The sequence below is a fragment of the Schistocerca americana genome, chromosome 4 (assembly GCF_021461395.2).
Source record: "Schistocerca americana isolate TAMUIC-IGC-003095 chromosome 4, iqSchAmer2.1, whole genome shotgun sequence".
Classification (NCBI taxonomy): Eukaryota; Metazoa; Arthropoda; class Insecta; order Orthoptera; family Acrididae; genus Schistocerca; species Schistocerca americana.
In genome coordinates, this window is record NC_060122.1 from 723,449,312 (window position 1) to 723,467,121 (window position 17,810).

A 17,810-nucleotide genomic window follows, 5' to 3' on the forward strand; every position below is an offset into this window, starting at 1 on the left:
CCTATCCGCTGCAGATCTTCCTGCATTTCGATACAATTTTCTAATGCAGCAACTTCTCTGTATACTACAGCATCATCCGCGAAAAGCCGCATGGAACTTTCATGCTAAACTGTAAAAACAAATGTTCCAGACAGACATTTCACGGTAATTCACCAATAAATCAACATAGCATTGTGTTTTAACGAAAGCATGAAAGCCGTCTGATAAATTGTACCAATTCCAAAGCGGTTTTCTGAATAATGTCCCCTAAGATCAAATTGTGGCTAGTTGCTGCGGTACACCATCAACATTATGTATACCACTTGGTTCCCTGCTTGCTACTGCAACGTACAGTTTTGTTCATCTTGCCATAAGAGGTCGAAAAATGCTTTATTTCGGAATTATGTGACGTTTTATATAGATTTATTGGTTCGGATTTTTGGTGGCTTTTAAGACGTCGTGAGGTAGTTACACGCGCCTACTTGTCCACTTCAGAGCTCTTAGCTTGCGCAGCAAAGGGTACTTTTTGTGGGCCATGTGTTTCACGAAGCAACTAGTTGGCGCGGCAGAAGTGGGGGTAATTGTTGCGGACCAGCAGTACCCGCGAGTCTGGCAGGTAAGCGGGCGATGACGTCACCGCGGCAACCTGCCGCCCGCGCTCTGCGTGGGGCAGCCGCGGCGCTCCCGACCGCGCCGCTGTGGCTAGCCGGGTATGTGCGTGCGCATGCGCAGTTCCTGCGTCTGCGCCGATTCGGGGCAGCCGAGTCCGGACGACCGCAGCCGAGGGACGCCAGTCTGCCCTCAGCCCTGGCCGAGTGCGGGTGCAGCGTGCAGCCCGCGGTCCTGCGTGGCTAATATGGGTACATTACGATAGTCAGCTGTTCGTAATAGATTCCAGTTCATCTCTCAGATCGCGCTGTGTCGTTAACTCCGCCGATCAGATGACAGACTCCGAGCGGAGCTGACGTGCAAAGTGGGTTCGAGAGCGTGTGTATAGCGCCAGTGTGTGACTGTGTCATATCTTGACGGGAGCCGCTCTTCGCAGCTGCGTTGCGTCACTACGTGCGTCTCATATGACTGTTAAGTGACACTTGGTGCCGCATCCGGATTAACTCCTCTGCCGAGAGTGTGGGTGAAGAAAAAGGCGCTCACTGAGACGCGCGTGGACAGCCTGACCCGTGCACTTGGCGTGGGTGGACTGCACAGCCACCTTTGGGATCGGCGCTCGGATTAACGACCTCGAATGCAGCAATAACTCCTTACATTCGTCATAAAGGACAGTTGTCGAACGACTTGAATCATTGGTGAATTTCAAGAGACAATTTTATTACAGCTGTTAGTATCAGCATCTATTGGTGTACATAAGAAATTTGATATATAAGTTTGTGAGCACTTTGCAGTTCTTTACTGAGAAGAGCCACATTTTGAACTGTGCCGAAAAGGGGTTTTACTTTCGTGTCAACCCCTGGTGTCAAACAACAATATTTGGCAGAAGATGCACTAACATACGATCGCTGGGAAGTAAACAGACGTAGATAAATTGCCAATAATTTCCTCGGAGTTTCTTCTCGTCTGCTTTCTGCAATGTTTACCTAGCGACGTGGACGATGAGTCGCTGTAAAACATTTTGTCCGTGACACCATTCCTTCGTGAGTCGAAGTGTTAATAGAACAGTATTCTACATACATCTTACGTGAGTGTTATGGAAAGTTTACTACTCAGTAGTGAAAGAGCTTTCGTTGCCGGTGGGTGTGCCTGCAGCCGTAGTCAATGAACAGGCTTGGGAAAGTGTTAACAGTGCATGTCGACGCTTCGCTTATTCTGATGGCAACAGACTCCGCACCACGGACTGTCCCTTCGTAAGGCACCACGCCGTGCTTAAGAGGTAAGTGTTCATATTTGGTGGTTTTGTAGTGTGTTGTGCTGTACTCTGTAAACTTATTGAGTTTTTATCCTCGTTCCATTCCCAGCCAAACAGCGATTGCTACAGAGTTATTTAATGCATAAGTACAGCAGGTGACCTTTAGGCGCTACATTGTTTCCATTCCATTGCGCCAGAGTTTTCTTCCTTTGTATCCGAGTCCCCGCTGATTTGTTGTATACAGTGCATAAAGCCTAGACACTGCTTCATGACTATTATTGCCCGTAAAACTGTAGGAGTTAGCAATTTTTATGACTATCATTAGGACTGAGAAAAGAAATTCTGATGTTAGTTACCAAGGACATCTCTTCACAGTTAACTTCGCAACAGAAAACATCTATTAACAGTGAAAATGGATTGTAAAGATTAACAACTCGTACATATTGTTTTACAAATCAAGTTTCTCTTCTATGCGTAAAAACATTTTTGAATCGTTTTCAGTTTAGAGATGTCCATTTCTGTTACAGTACACATTAGCGACGTCGTTACCGAGTGTTAGTATTGCTGCCTTCAAGGTTTTGAGAAAGATCTTCAGTGGAGTGTGCAGACAAACAACATATCTTCCTTTGCTTTTTAATTTTTTGTGAAGCGATTCCTCCCCTGCGCAGTCGATTTGGATGTACTAACACAACATTACTGCATAAAACACGTGCAGCGCGTACCCTCCGACGGTAAATAATTTCTGTTCCACCGTATTACCATACCAGTACCGATAACTATTTGCCTTTTTCATCAGATTAGCTACTGATTTACTGAAGCAGCATGGTTGCCACTGTACTACGTTACTAACGGGTAGCATCGTCTCTGATTATAGTAAACAATAAAAGCATTGGATGAATTGGTAGGTAGATGACAGAAACAGGAAATCGAACATAGCTGCGGCTACATGTCGGTGACGTCGTGACACAGTTTGAAGAACAACTAGTAAGCTATACTAACAAAGAAAATGTATCAGAGATCGTATTAGGTCAGCTGTAGAAGTATGGGAGGGAATTTAATGTGGTTTGAATCCTCCTGCCCCTTGGTATTATATCAGTGCCGTAAACACTGTACACATCTTCAGTTTAAAAAGAAATACTACATTTGTATACACATATGTACAGTTTTAACGAAACGATTTTGTGATTAGATCCATGTATAGAAATAGCCAAAAAAGTAGTTGGTTTAGAGCAGTGTTGCGAAAACATAAGCGTGTTTTAATGGTGAAGTGTACACTGTTTGCGGAAGATTGCTTCATGGAGAGAGCAGGCTAATAACATCGTTTCTGTCCTCTCCATTGCTTTCTTCCCGCCTCTCCTCTTCATCAAATTTCTCCTCGCTTTCACTGGTTGCGCCTCTTCGATGAGTGTGTTGAAACTGCCTGTGTAACAACACGGTCTCCCTAGAGACCTGGCCGGTGTTTACATAAGCTTGCCGCCACGGTGCTTCAAACTTTGGGTGAAGTACAAAGCTCAGTTGCTTTACGGTTTTGTTTAGAGATCGCGTGTGAGTGGCTGTAAATTTAGCAACATTCACATGAGAGTCCCCACTGTTCGACCAATTCACGCAGAAAAACTGAGTAGTTTTCACCCTTACTCCTGAAATTTGGTACATAGAAGCAGTGCACAGTTCGTCAATTACTTTTAAAACAAAAGTTGCAATGATTCGCAATCAGCTACAACACGGAAGTTCTTGTTACGTCCTCTTCATTTAAAAATTTTATGTAAACTTAAGTGTTTCTAATCAAGATATCTTCGTAAACTTTCTTCTTCATCCATATTATAACACAAAAACAACGTGATCAGATGCGTGTAACGGTCAGTAAATCGTCGAAAGATGCAAGCACAGCTCATTGACGAGCGGTATAAATTGAATAGTAACTGTTGCTTTGAGATTTGTTCCAAAATCAGAGCCATAAGCTCTGCGTCCCTGATCTAGAAAAGGATACCCAATTGTAAAGGGATTAGTCGTTATTACTGTTTCTTTGCGAAGTCAGTAGCATTCTAAAAGTATTCGTAGCGGAATGTTCGTTGTTGGAATATTCTGTACGAACAGTTGTTACATGTGAACAGTTTCTACAGTGTGACGTTAAGCTTTTCCTGACGTACAGGCTGGTGGAATGATTCACGGGGATGCAGGCGATATTTTACCGATTTGCTCAGAACGACAATTATTGCTTTGAGAATGAACTGGGGTCACCCATCCAAATAACGGGTGTTATTGAAGATTTAACAAACATCTGTAAACATTCAGTGGGCATCGGCAAAGCTGACAAGGACGTTGCTGTTGACAGAACCTGACGAGGAATAGATTTCTTTGTCTCATATGAGAAAAAAATTAAAATTATTTGCTCTACGTTGTACGTGCACAAGAAGGCGTTACGATTACTGTCTTGTGGCTTCCACAAGTATACGGTTGATCGAAGGCTGCGTTCTGTTATGAATCTTAAAAGGTGCAGCTGCGTTATATTATTCCTTCATCTTAATTCGGTTCGTCATGGAGGCGGAGATAAGCCCGAACTTATCCGTACTACATGTAGTCAGCAAGGATCCTAAGGTCATGGTGTTTACCGGAAGCGCACATGTGACAACTTGTGTCTTCAGGAAAGAAGTTGCCATTGTCAGTCTGGATGTAACGGAGCACAAAGCGTGCTTTCACATGGGGATCGAATCATTTCGAATCCGGAACAGATACAATATCGATTTAGTCACCTACGGTCCATATTGTACTAAATAAATGGTTCAAATGGCTCTAAGCACTATGGGACTTAACATCTGTGGTCATCAGTCTCCTAGACTTAGAACTATTAAACATAACTAACCTAAGGACTTCACACACATCCATGCCCGAGGCAGGATCCGAACCTGCGACCGTAGCAGCAGCGCGGTTCCGGACTGAAGCGCCTAGAACCGCTCGGCCACAGAGGCCGGCTATTGCACTAGAATGAGCACTCTTGATAATACCACTCAAAGATAAATAATAATATGTGGTTCTTATTTATTTATTACTTTTTTTTTACACTTGAAGTATTTCAATAACCACAGTCTTTAGCTTTCGTCGTATAAGCGTAGGACATCGATCAAGTATTTATTTAACGTAGCGTGAAATCGGGCATTAGATGAATACAGAAAGCGAAAATATGCTTACGAACATAGAAACGAACAATATTACTGCAGTCCAACAGCTCAAAACAGTCGCTTAACCTAATTACTGAACACCTGAGTTATGCACAGACTGACATCTAAGGAGTGTCATGGCAAGCATAAGGCAAAGGTAAAGTACTGCTAGGTAGCAGAAGTATAGCGAACAAACATATTGTCAGGACGGCTTATACAAAAAATGAAGCTCAGTGTAAACTGTAAATATTTATGTAGATACAGCCAAAATAATATTTTATAATATCAAAATAATATTTGTCTTATGTCAAGAACTCTGAACAGCGAATTCGTCTCGGACTGCACCTGTGAATTTTAGGTGATCACTAACCAAGTGAGCACTCATCAATGGAAGATTGGCAGTTTTTTTAAGGACCAAACATAATTTTCACTCTTCAAGTGCGTACGCAGACACTTGATTCTGTTAGACACGGCTTTGTTTCGCAATTGCGTGGCAGTATGGCTTCCGTTCCCTTCGTATTGTTTGAATGCGACGAACATCGCTGTCATATTCGGTAAAGGGAAACTGAAAAAAAAAAAAAAGAAACGTTGGTTACCGAGCACTCTCTGGACCCAGTACAGAGCTTAGACCACAAAAAACACCAAGGACCTCACTACTGCTTCCCTCTTCTCGCGCTGTTATTAAAAATGTTGCCCTCGAGAGATGATTTAATTAAAGCGTGGGACCCAGCGCTATCTGCTTTGGAATCAGGTCGACTCAGAGGAGTGACGTAAGGTAAACAGTGGTCCGTCATCTCACGCCTACAGATTCAGCATCCCACCAGACGACCTGTTTTCTCAGCCTTTCATATGGGCGCCCGAGCTGCAAACGGTTGCCTGGCGCATTCGTTTTTCGCAGAGACAAATAAATCTACATATATACTCACAGCCACCTTACCATGTGTGTCGGAGGGTACTTGCAGTCCCGAACAGGCACGGGAAGGAGGATTGTTGGTTAGCTTCTGTGTGAGCTCGAACCTCTAATTTTACTTCATCAGCATTTCGTGAGATGTATGTGGGAGAAATTAGTATATTGTTTACTCTCTTAATGACGTACGCCCTCGGAATTTTAACAGTAAAACACACCTTGATGCACAAAGCCTCCCTTGTAGCGTTTGCTACTGAGATTTAATGAGAATATTCGTGACGCTTTCTCGCTTGCTAAACAAATCTGTTACGAAATACACTGCCCTTCTTTGGATGTCATTTCATATACCAACCTTTTCCGGTGCGACGGGTCCCACACCGACAAGTAATATTCAGGTATCGGTCGAACAAAGCTTTCGTAAGCTAGATCATTTATGGGTGGATTACCCTTCATGGGGATTCTTCCAGTCAGCCTCAATGTGGCATTTGTCATTTCTACAGTTAGTTCTATGTAATCGTTCCACTTTACAATTATCCGCAGACATACTCCCATATACACTACAGGCCATTAAAATTGCTACACCAAGAAGAAATGCAGATGATAAACGGGTATTCGTTGGGCAAACATATTATACTAGAACTGACATGTGATTACATTTTCACGCAATTTGGGTGCATAGATCCTGAGAAATCAGTACCCAGAACAACCACCTCTGGCCGTAATAACGGCCTTGATGCGCCTGGGCATTGAGTCATACAGAGCTTGGATGGCGTGTACGGGTACAGCTGCCCATGCAGCTTCAACACGAAACCACAGTTCATCAGGAGTAGTGACTGGCCTATTGTGAAGAGCCAGTTGCTCGGCTACCATTGACCAGATTTTTTCAATTGGTGAGAGATCTGGAGAATGTGCTGGCCAGGGCCGCAGTCGAACATTTTCTGTATCCAGAAAGGCCCGTACAGGACCTGCAACATGCGTCGTGCATTATCCTGCTGAAATGTAGGGTTTCGCAGGGATCGAATGAAGGGTAGAGCCACGGGTCGTAACACATCTCAAATGTAACGTCCACTGGTCAAAGTGCTGTCAATGTGAACAAGAGGTGACCCAGACGTGTAACCAATGGCACCCCATACCATCACGCCGGGTGATACGCCAGTATGGCGATGACGAATACACGTTTCCAATGTGCGTTCACCGCGATGTCGCCAAACACTGAAGCTACCTCATGATGCTGTAAACAGAACCTGGATTCATCCGAAAAAAACGACGTTTTGCCATTCGTGCACCCAGGTTCGTCGTTGAGTACACCATCGCAGGCGCTCCTGTCTGTGATACAGCGTCAAGGGTAACCGCAGCCGTGGTCTCCGAGCTGATACCCCATGCTACTGCAAACGTCGTCGAACTGTTCGTGCAGATGGTTATTGTGTTACAAACGTCCCCATCTGTTGACTCAGGGATCGAGACGTGGCTGCACGATCCGTTACAGCCATGCGGATAAGATGCCTGTCATCTCGACTGCTAGTGATACGAAGCCGTTGGGATACAGCACGGCGTACCGAATTACCCTCCTGCACCCACCGATTCCATATTCTGCTAACAGTCATCGGATCTCGACCAACGCGAGCAGCAATGTCGCGATCCGATAAACCGCAGTCGCGATAGGCTACAATCAACCCTTTATCAAAGTCCGAAACGTGATGGTTCGCATTTCTCCTCCTTACACGAGGCATCACAACAACGTTTCACCAGGCAACGCCGGCCAACTGCTGTTTGTGTATGAGAAATCGGTTGGAAATTTTCCTCATGTCAGCACATTGTAGGTGTCGCCACCGGCGCCAACCTTGTGTGAATGCTCTGCAAAACTAATCATTTGCATATCACAGCATCTCCTTCCTGTCGGTTAAATTTCGCGAAATTTCGCGTATGTAGCACATCTTCGTGGTGTAGCAATTTTAATGGCCAGTAGTGTATTTAATGAATGTGACAACAGTTAAATAATCGTACGATATCGATCCTTCTGCCGATTTCTGCGTAGTACGTTTTTCACCTTGAGCTGTCGATCTCTGCTCCAAGCGGCATTAAAAATTTCGAGCATTAAGACTTCTCTTACTATTAATCCGCGAGTAGCCCATTGGAACTTCTGGCTACGTAATTTGTGAACAGGAATGACCCTACAACACTTCCCTGGTGTATACTTCAAGCTATTTTACCTCTGGATATTTCTCTCCGTTAAGAAAGACATGCTGTGTTCCGTTCGCCAGGAGCTCTTCAGTTCAGTCACAAAGTTGGTCTTAGATTCTGTACGCTAGCATGCTAAGCGACAATGCGGAACTGTGCCGAACGCCTACCGGAAGCCAAGGAACAGGGCATCATCGTGATAGTCGGGATCCACTGCTTGCTGGGTCTCGTAGCCTTAGCCGAACATAGTGAGTCAGATTTCACAACATCGCTATCTGTGAAATCTATATCGCTTCCTACAGAGGGAATCCTCGGTCTCCAGAAACTCTGGCCGACATAATACTTGCACTGCAGTTCTACGTCAGAGACGTGGCCCTAAATACGTGTGCGTCTGTTCGATGTCCTTTCGTTTGCTTTCAGTAGCTTGGAACGCTATGAGAGGAGCAACCTCTTTCGCGTACTCTATATACAGGGTGTTTCAAAAATGACCGGTATATTTGAAACGGCAATAAAAACTAAACGAGCAGCGATAGAAATACACCGTTTGTTGCAATATGCTTGGGACAACAGTACATTTTCAGGCAGACAAACTTTCGAAATTACAGTAGTTACAATTTTCAACAACAGATGGCGCTGCGGTCTGGGAAACTCTATAGTACGATATTTTACACATATCCACCATGCGTAGCAACAATATGGCGTAGTCTCTGAATGAAATTACCCGAAACCTTTGACAACGTGTCTGGCGGAATGGCTTCACATGCAGATGCGATGTACTGCTTCAGCTGTTCAATTGTTTCTGGATTCTGGCGGTACACCTGGTCTTTCAAGTGTCCCCACAGAAAGAAGTCACAGGGGTTCATGTCTGGCGAATAGGGAGGCCAATCCACGCCGCCTCCTGTATGTTTCGGATAGCCCAAAGCAATCACACGATCATCGAAATATTCATTCAGGAAATTAAAGACGTCGGCCGTGCGATGTGGCCGGGCATCATCTTGCATAAAGCACGAGGTGTTCGCAGTGTCGTCTAAGGCAGTTTGTACCGCCACAAATTCACGAAGAATGTCCAGATAGCGTGATGCAGTAATCGTTTCGGATCTGAAAAATGGGCCAATGATTCCTTTGGAAGAAATGGCGGCCCAGACCAGTACTTTTTGAGGATGCAGGGACGATGGGACTGCAACATGGGGCTTTTCGGTTCCCCATATGCGCCAGTTCTGTTTATTGACGAAGCCGTCCAGGTAAAAATAAGCTTCGTCAGTAAACCAAATGCTGCCCACATGCATATCGCCGTCATCCTGTGCACTATATCGTTAGCGAATGTCTCTCGTGCAGCAATGGTAGCGGCGCTGAGGGGTTGCCGCGTTTGAATTTTGTACGGATAGAGGTGTAAACTCTGGCGCATGAGACGATACGTGGACGTTGGCGTCATTTGGACCGCAGCTGCAACACGGCGAACGGAAACCCGAGGCTGCTGTTGGATCACCTGCTGCACTAGCTGCGCGTTGCCCTCTGTGGTTGCCGTACGCGGTCGCCCTACCTTTCCAGCACGTTCATCCGTCGCGTTCCCAGTCCGTTGAAATTTTTCAAACAGATCCTTTATTGTATCGCTTTTAGGTCCTTTGGTTACATTAAACCTCCGTTGAAAACTTCGTCTTGTTGCAACAACACTGTGTTCTAGGCGGTGGAATTCCAACACCAGAAAAATCCTCTGTTCTAAGGAATAAACCATGTTGTCTACAGCACACTTGCACGTTGTGAACAGCACACGCTTACAGCAGAAAGACGACGTACAGAATGGCGCACCCACAGACTACGTTGTCTTCTATATCTTTCACATCACTTGCAGCGCCATCTGTTGTTGAAAATTGTAACTACTGTAATTTCGAAAGTTTGTCTGCCTGAAAATGTACTGTTGTCCCAAGCATATTGCAACAAACGGTGTATTTCTATCGCTGCTCGTTTAGTTTTTATTGCCGTTTCAAATATACCGGTCATTTTTGAAACACCCTGTACATGATGGGACAAACAGCAGTGGCCTGGACGAATGGATGTATGCAATAACGGAGGAGGAAAAGACCTACAGTAACTTCCAACAGGGCGGAGCAACAGCCCATACGCCGGATTAACCTTGGAGCACATTTACACAATCTTCACGCCCAACACAGTTGTTGGCAGAGGCCAGTGTGCGAGTACTTTGTGTGGGGAGCCCTCAACTCTAAGGCGTATCGCTACAACCCTCACAGTCCTCGAGAACTGCGCAGAAACATTTCGGATGAGATTGCACCAATTCCAGCAGTCCGGTTTCGATCCGCCTTCAGCAACTTGTTGACCAGGACCCAAAAGCGTCAAGAGATGAATGGTGGTCACTATCAACATCTGCTGTAGTCAGGTTGGTACTCTATGTCCTCTCCTTTGGTGTGCTTCAGTTCCGGTCGCCTTTCCCTGTTGAACGATTTTGGTTGATTTTCCTACCCCGTTGTCATTTATTTCGGTATTTGTCAATTTGACGTTCATGCGACAGTTGAAAGAAGGAACAGCAGTAGATCTCCCGTCAGTGAAACAATTTTGGGAAAAAAAGGAGTTTACTATCATCCTCCGTTTCGATACCATTATTGACACGGAATTTTACTTTAAATTCGTTGAACGCTTTAAGCGTTACTCTCTCGGGGCAGTTGCGGCTTCGTTCGGTTTTTGTTTGTCTACGATGTTTTGGTTACCTTTGAATTCTTATATGAGATGATGAATCGCCCGACAGCCTCAGGAATCATCTTGAGTTATTCATGCAAGATTTAAAAAAAAAAAAAACGGTGGGGTAACGGTATGAGGCGAACGTGCAACGAAGTTGAATAATAGCACTGCAGTTCAGTCTAGGATAACTTTTTCTAGTAACGGAAGTGGGAATGGGACATTAAAGGTACTACGTTACATTCTTCTGCCTGTTGTGGCCGTCAAATTGACGGTTATCAAATGTTCAAATGAGTGTGAGTTCTTACGGGACCAAGCTGCAGAGGTCATCGAGACTTACACACTACTTAAAGTAACCTATGCTAAGAACAACAAACACACACACACACAGGTCCGAGGGAGGACACGGACCTCCGACGGTAGGGGCAGCGCAGTCAGTGACATGGCGCCTCTAACCGCGCGACCATTCCGCGCGGCTGACTGTTTTCCATGGACAAATTTGGAAGACAAGCTACGGCATTTATAACTCCTGTTAACAGATTGATGAAGGCACTACGTCCTCCTCGTTTCTCTTCTTTATACCATTCCTTGTATCTTTCTAGCACTTACGGAAAGACAGAGAGAGAGAGAGAGAGAGAGAGAGAGAGAGCGATTTGATGTTTGCATTTTATGTTTAAAGTCATATAAAATTGAAATTCGCCTGGCTGAAAGCTTCTCAGATTATGGCTGCTTCGGCTTTTAACCTTGGGTTCTCAATCACTTCCACCACAGTGACGTAACTTTGGCCTGTTAAATTAGTTAGCTAGCATTTGGCAGCTAGTGGAATGGACTACTCCCGGTAGCAGAACACCAAGGAGAGCCTGACATTGTCGGTTTCCACTGTATTGCCACTTCAGTTGCGCAAAACATTGTGCCTGCCAGTCCTTCGGAAAGAAACTCTTCCGTAGATGAAGATTTCGCCTGCTTCAAGTAAAAGCGTAGCTCCGGTCACGATTAAAATTTTTGATACGGGCGTACACACTTTAAAAATGTGTATTGTGCGTGAATTAAAAATTTTAAAGCGATTTTTGTAGCAGAAGGAGACTTTAGACTTCATACTCATTACGAATTCCATATTTTCAAAACTCTGTCTTCTGAAGCCTGTATGTACGTCAATGAGAGACAGAACTTTGCAACGTTCACTTGCCGAGTAAGGCAGATTGGTAATCAACGAAAACAAATATTTCAATGAGTTCAATAGTTTTCGAGGAATAAGTTGATGAGTTTCAGGATGAAAAAACGACCTTATCCCTAAACTTAATTGCAACAATTAACATCTTTTTAACATGTACAATTTCAAATTTTCCCGTCGAATCAACTGTTCAAAAAGATTTCGGGCTTGCAGCCGGTCGTCGTAAACTTCATTGCACGATATTTCGGCTTGACAGCTGCCAGCCATCTTCAGGTGAGCAGTCCTCGTTCGGTTCGCCTGAAGATGACTGGCAGTTGTCCAGACGAAATATCGTGCAATGAGGTTTACGACGAGCGGCTGCAAGCCCGAAATCTTTTTGAACACCTTTTTAACATGCTTAGATGCTATAGATATCTATATGATATGTGAATATCTAATTTTTTGTGTAATTTTTGTACGAGATACAACTTTGAAAGTAATACTCCATTGCCACTGAGGACGAAGTGCTTTCGCGGCTGCTTGCAGACAGATCTTGTCGCGAAAACACCGCAACTCCGTACTTAAAACTTCGGATGACGACTAATTTAAATTGGGTTATAATTACCTCTACTGCGGTGTTCGCATTTTCCTCAATGGCATATAAATAAACATTGAAGTTAAAGTGAATAGCGAGTCCTCTTAATACTTCAATGATCTGCAGAACGCTGTTGTAGTTCTAATTGTTTTAGAGCACTGGACGATCTTAGAAATGAGGACCGGGCTGGTTGGCTCAGTGGTGTGACGCGCATTCGGTAGAACGATGGTTCCCATCGTATTCCGGCCATCCACATTTACGTTTCTCACGGTTTCCTCAAATCAAAGGCAAGTACGGGGATGGATCCTTTGGAAAGGACAAAGTCGATAGCCTTCCATATCCTTTTTCAGTTTGTGCTCCAGTGACCTCGTTGTCGACGGGACCTATAAGTGAAGCACTCTTCCCGTGGTTAATAAGGTGATAGGATTAATATCCGATCTTCAGCCCGAACACCAGTTAACAGGTAACAAAAATCGATATTGAAATTTCCTGCAGATTAAAGCTGTGTGACGGAGCGGAACGCAAACCCGAAACCTTACGTTTCAAAGGGCAGTCGTCTTATCGACTCAGCTATCCAACCTCGATAGCTTAACCGGTAAGAGCACTGGCCTTTGAAAAGCAAAGTTTCGGGTTCGAATCTCCGTTGGCTGCTTCATTCGGTAAAACCATTGCACTCCGAAAGGCAAGGTTACGGGTTCATGCCCCAGTCCAGTAGACAGGTTTAGTACACCAGGTAGTTTTAATACAGCATGCATTCGGCTAAACAGTGAAAGACTCATTCTGTAAAGTCAGTGTTCCGGAAAGTTTCTACTTCAAATTATTTGGATGTTAAATTCGGTTAAAGTCTCAAAAAATCGTTTTGGACCGATTCTATGTACAGAGTGGTCCACTTAAACGTTTCAGCACAAATGTCTCTGGAACAGTCATAGATACTGAAATTTGACTTCCACTGGTATGAGTGTAACGCAGGGATACATAAAGGTAAATGCTATGAGACACTATAAAACGTAAGCAAATATAAGTTGCAACACAAAATTATCTTTCTTTAGATGGACGCCCCATATTATTTGTTACGTAATAACATGAAAAATCGTAAAAAAATGGCGTCGGTTCCATAGCAGCACATCAATTACATCCCGCGGAACTGAAAAGCGAAGTTGACGCTTCAGATAAAAGAAACGCGTCAGTGTTACACATACAGAGATGCAAGCATGATCCCCGCACATCAGTGTTTACGGCAGGAAGCCCTATTACTACTTTTGGCATTCGTGGCAACAGTGAAAGTAAGACTGTGTGCGTCAATCACATCGCGATTATGAGCAACGTGGGGCTCACGCTTGCATCTCGAGATGTGCAATAGCAGCGCCTTTCATTTATTTCAGGCGTCAACTTCGTTTTGCAATTTCAAAATGGTTCAAATGGCTCTGAGCACTATGGGACTTAACTTCTGAGGTCATCAGTCCCCTAGAACTTAGAACTACTTAAACCTACGTAACCTAAGGACATCACACACATCCATGCCCGAGGCAGGATTCGAACCTGCCACCGTAGCGGTCGCGCGGTTCCAGACTGAAGCGCCTAGAACCGCTCCGCCACTCCGACATGCGTTTTGCAATTTCTGAGGATGTAATTGACGTAATGCGATACAACCAGCGGCATTCTTTCTCTGATTATTCATGTTATTGATTGCGTAAGAAATAATACAGGGTATCCATTAAAAAAACTAAAGTTTGTGTCGAAACTAATATTTGTTTACATTTTGGAATATCTCATAGTATTTATTTCCATGAGCCCCTGTCTTACATTTCTACCAGTGAAAGTCGTTTTTCAATATCTGTTTTTATTTCAGAGAGATTTGCACTGAAACGTTTAAGTGGGCCACTCTATATATACAGGGTGGTCCATTGATCGTGACCGGGCCAAATAGCTCACGAAATAAGTGTCAAACGAAAAAACTACAAAGAACGAAACTTGTCTAGCTCGAAGGGGGAAACCAGATGGTGCAATTGTTGGCCCGCTAGATGGCGCTGCCATAGGTCAAACGGATATCAACTGCGTTTTTAAAAATAGGAACCCCCATTTTTATTACATTTTCGTGTAGTTCGTAAAGAAATATGAATGTTTTAGTTGGACCACTTTTTCGCTTTGTGATAGATGGCGCTGTAATAGTCATAAACATATGGCTCACAATTTTAGACGAACAGTTGGCAATAGGTAGGTTTTTTAAATTAAAATAAAGAACGTGAGTACGTTTGAACATTTCATTTCTGTCGTTCCAATGTGATAAATGTACCTTTGTGAACTTATCATTTCTGAGAACGTATGCTGTTGCAGCGTGATTACCTGTTAATACCACATTAATGCAATAAATGCTCAAAATGATGTCCGTCAACCTCAATGCATTTGGCAGTATGTGTAACGACATTCCTCTCAACAGCGAGTAGTTCGCCTTCCGTAATGTTCGCACATGCATTGACAATGCGCTGACGCATGTTGTCAGGCGTTGTTGGTGGATCACGATAGCAAATATCCTTCAACTTTCCCCACAGAAAGAAATCAGGGGGATATCAGATCACGTGAACGTGCGGGCCGTGGTATGGTGCTTCGACGACCAATCCATCTGTCATATAATATGCTATTCAATACCGCTTCAACAGCACGCGAGTTATGTGCCCGACATCCATAATCTTGGAAGTACATCGCCATTCTGTCATGCATTGAAACATCTTGTAGTAACATCGGTAGAACATTACGTAGGAAATCAGCGTACATTGCACCATTTAGATTGTCATCGATAAAATGGGGGCCAATTATCCTTCCTCCTATATTGCCGCACCATGCATTAACCCGCCAAGGTCGCTGATGTTCCAGTTGTTGCAGCCATCGTGGATTTTCCGTTGCCCAATAGTACATATTATGCCGGTTTACGTTACCGCTGTTGGTGAATGACGCCTCGTCGCTAAATAGAACGCGTGCAAAAAATCTGTCATCGTCCCGTAATTTCTCTTGTGCCCAGTGGCAGAACTGTACACGACGTTCAAAGTCGTCGCCATGCAATTCCTGGTGCATAGAAATATGGTACGGGTGCAATCAATGTTGATGTAGCATTCTCAACACCGACGTTTTTTGAGATTACCGATTCTCGTGCAATTTGTCTGCTACTGATGTGCGTTTTAGCCGCGACAGCAGCTAAAACACCTACTTGGGCATCATCATTTGCTGCAGTGGTGGTTGACGTTTCACATGTGGCTGAACATTTCCTGTTTCCTTAAATAACGTAACTATCCGGCGAACGGTCCGGACACTTGGATGATGTCGTCCAGGATACCGAGCAGCATACATAGCACACGCATTTTGATCACAATAGTCATACATCAACACGATATCGACCTTTCCCGCAATTGGTAAACGGTCCATTTTAACACGGGTAATGTATCACGAAGTAAATACCGTTCGCACTGGTGGAATGTTACGTATACCACGTACTTATACGTTTGTGACTATTACAGCACCATCTATCAAAAAGCGAACAAAGTGGTCCAACTAAAACATTCATATTTCTTTGCGTACTACACGAATATGTAATAAAAAAATGGGGGTTCCTATTTTTAAAAAAACGCAGTTGATACCTGTTTGACTTATGGCAGCGCCATCTAGCGGGCCAGCCATAGCGCCGTCTGATTTCCCCCTTCAAGCTAGATAAGTTTCGTTCTTTGTAGTTGTTTTGTTTGACCCTTATTTCGTAAGATACATTGCCCGCTCACTATCAATGGACCACCCTTTATATATATTCAGGGTGGCCTACTTATATGCTGTCAAATTTTGACAGATGCTTGCAGTTTCGGTTTTACAGCAGATAGATGGAGTCAGCCTAAACAAATACTGCTCATCTCCTTTTTCATTTGTTTTCCGACACAAACAAAATGATTTTCAAGCGGAATTTTACGTGTCCATTCGACAGTTCGGTCCCTAAATAGCCTAGCGCGATATTGGTTTTTCGGTATGTATTAAAGGGGATAGTAAAACACAGGGAATAATCAATACCCCAGCAGCGGCCCGCGCTGACTCTTACCGTCATCTGGCAGCGCTGGTCAGTCGTTGCTGGAGTACTGTTTATGTTTCATCTTTTACTGTCCCTGTTAATACACATCGCTACAACTAGTATCGCACCGGACAGATCTGTGACAGCTCTCTCGAAACGGCACGCAAAATTCCTCTTTAAAAATCGTTTTGTTTGTAACGGGAAACAAACCGACGGGTTTCGTCAACAGTGAGTGTCGCATGAAAGACAATATTAACAGTATTTATTTTGCTGACTCCAGTTACACATTGCACAAACGAAATTACTGATATCTGCAGAAACACCAAAGAAATTAGCCCTGATGACTCTCAGGAGGAACTCCCTGTATAAATATATAATCTTATTTCTCAGTGAAATCAGTGGTTTGTGAGCCGCCCACACAGCCGAGCACGAGAACGCTCCGCTTCCGGGATTCGGGTAAGGCATCTGGCCACAGACTATCACTAACGTTGCCAAAACACATCGAGAAACGAGAAAAAGCATGGAGAAAGAAGACGAACAGTTAGTGTCCAAATTATCTCAGCCCTGTAAAAGTGCAATGTTGTATAGAGAAGTCTGAAAAATGTGCTAAGGGTTTTTTTGTGTTTGCCTCGACGTTTCCTTGAAGAGAGAACGATGAATCAGCAGAAAATTATTCGCCGCAAGCGTGACTGATCGTCTAAAGGGCAAACCCTGGTGGTTGCGCTGTAGGCTATTGTATCCCATTCGCGATCTGTCTCGGCTGCCCTCAAGGTGAGCCATTCAGCTGCTAGTGACCTCTTTTAACTATTCCAAGCATCCTTTGTACACAAAACAAACCCACCCAACGAGATCAAGGATCTATTGCCCGCAGATAGTGAACTTTTCTCCCAAATAAAGTTATACGCCGTTGTTTGATTCGTTATTTTTTCTGAAACTTTCGTGTAATGTTATGTTTCCCATATTATCTACTGACAGGACATGGCACTGAGTAATAGCACCCTACAGTTCCTCAGTTCTGTGTTCACAGCTGCAGCATTTTATTTGCAGTGTCTTTTTTTTTCGGGGTGTTTAGCCTAGATTCTGTCGAATTCTGATACCGACACAAAGCTTCAGTTACTCGGAAATGTGTTCAGTCGTTAGCGTCGCATGAGAGCTATCGGATTCGGAATCTCGCGCATCCTGGGCTACTGCCCAGCAGATCAATTTCATTATTTATTCACTATGTTTGCCAGTGGTTAATCGACCTCTGCATGTA

At 44.0% G+C, this 17,810-nt stretch overlaps 1 protein-coding gene across 2 annotated transcripts in view; it reads left to right on the forward strand.

Annotated features, from left to right (window-relative positions):
* The first annotated feature begins 771 nt into the window (after positions 1–771).
* LOC124614033 (alpha-1,6-mannosyl-glycoprotein 2-beta-N-acetylglucosaminyltransferase) overlaps positions 772–17,810 on the forward strand; it is a 444,765-nt gene continuing 427,726 nt past the window's right edge. For both annotated transcript variants that reach the window (XM_047142857.1, XM_047142858.1), the window contains exon 1: positions 772–1,864. The gene's annotated coding sequence lies outside the window, so the exon portion shown is untranslated. The remainder of the gene's footprint in view (positions 1,865–17,810) is intronic.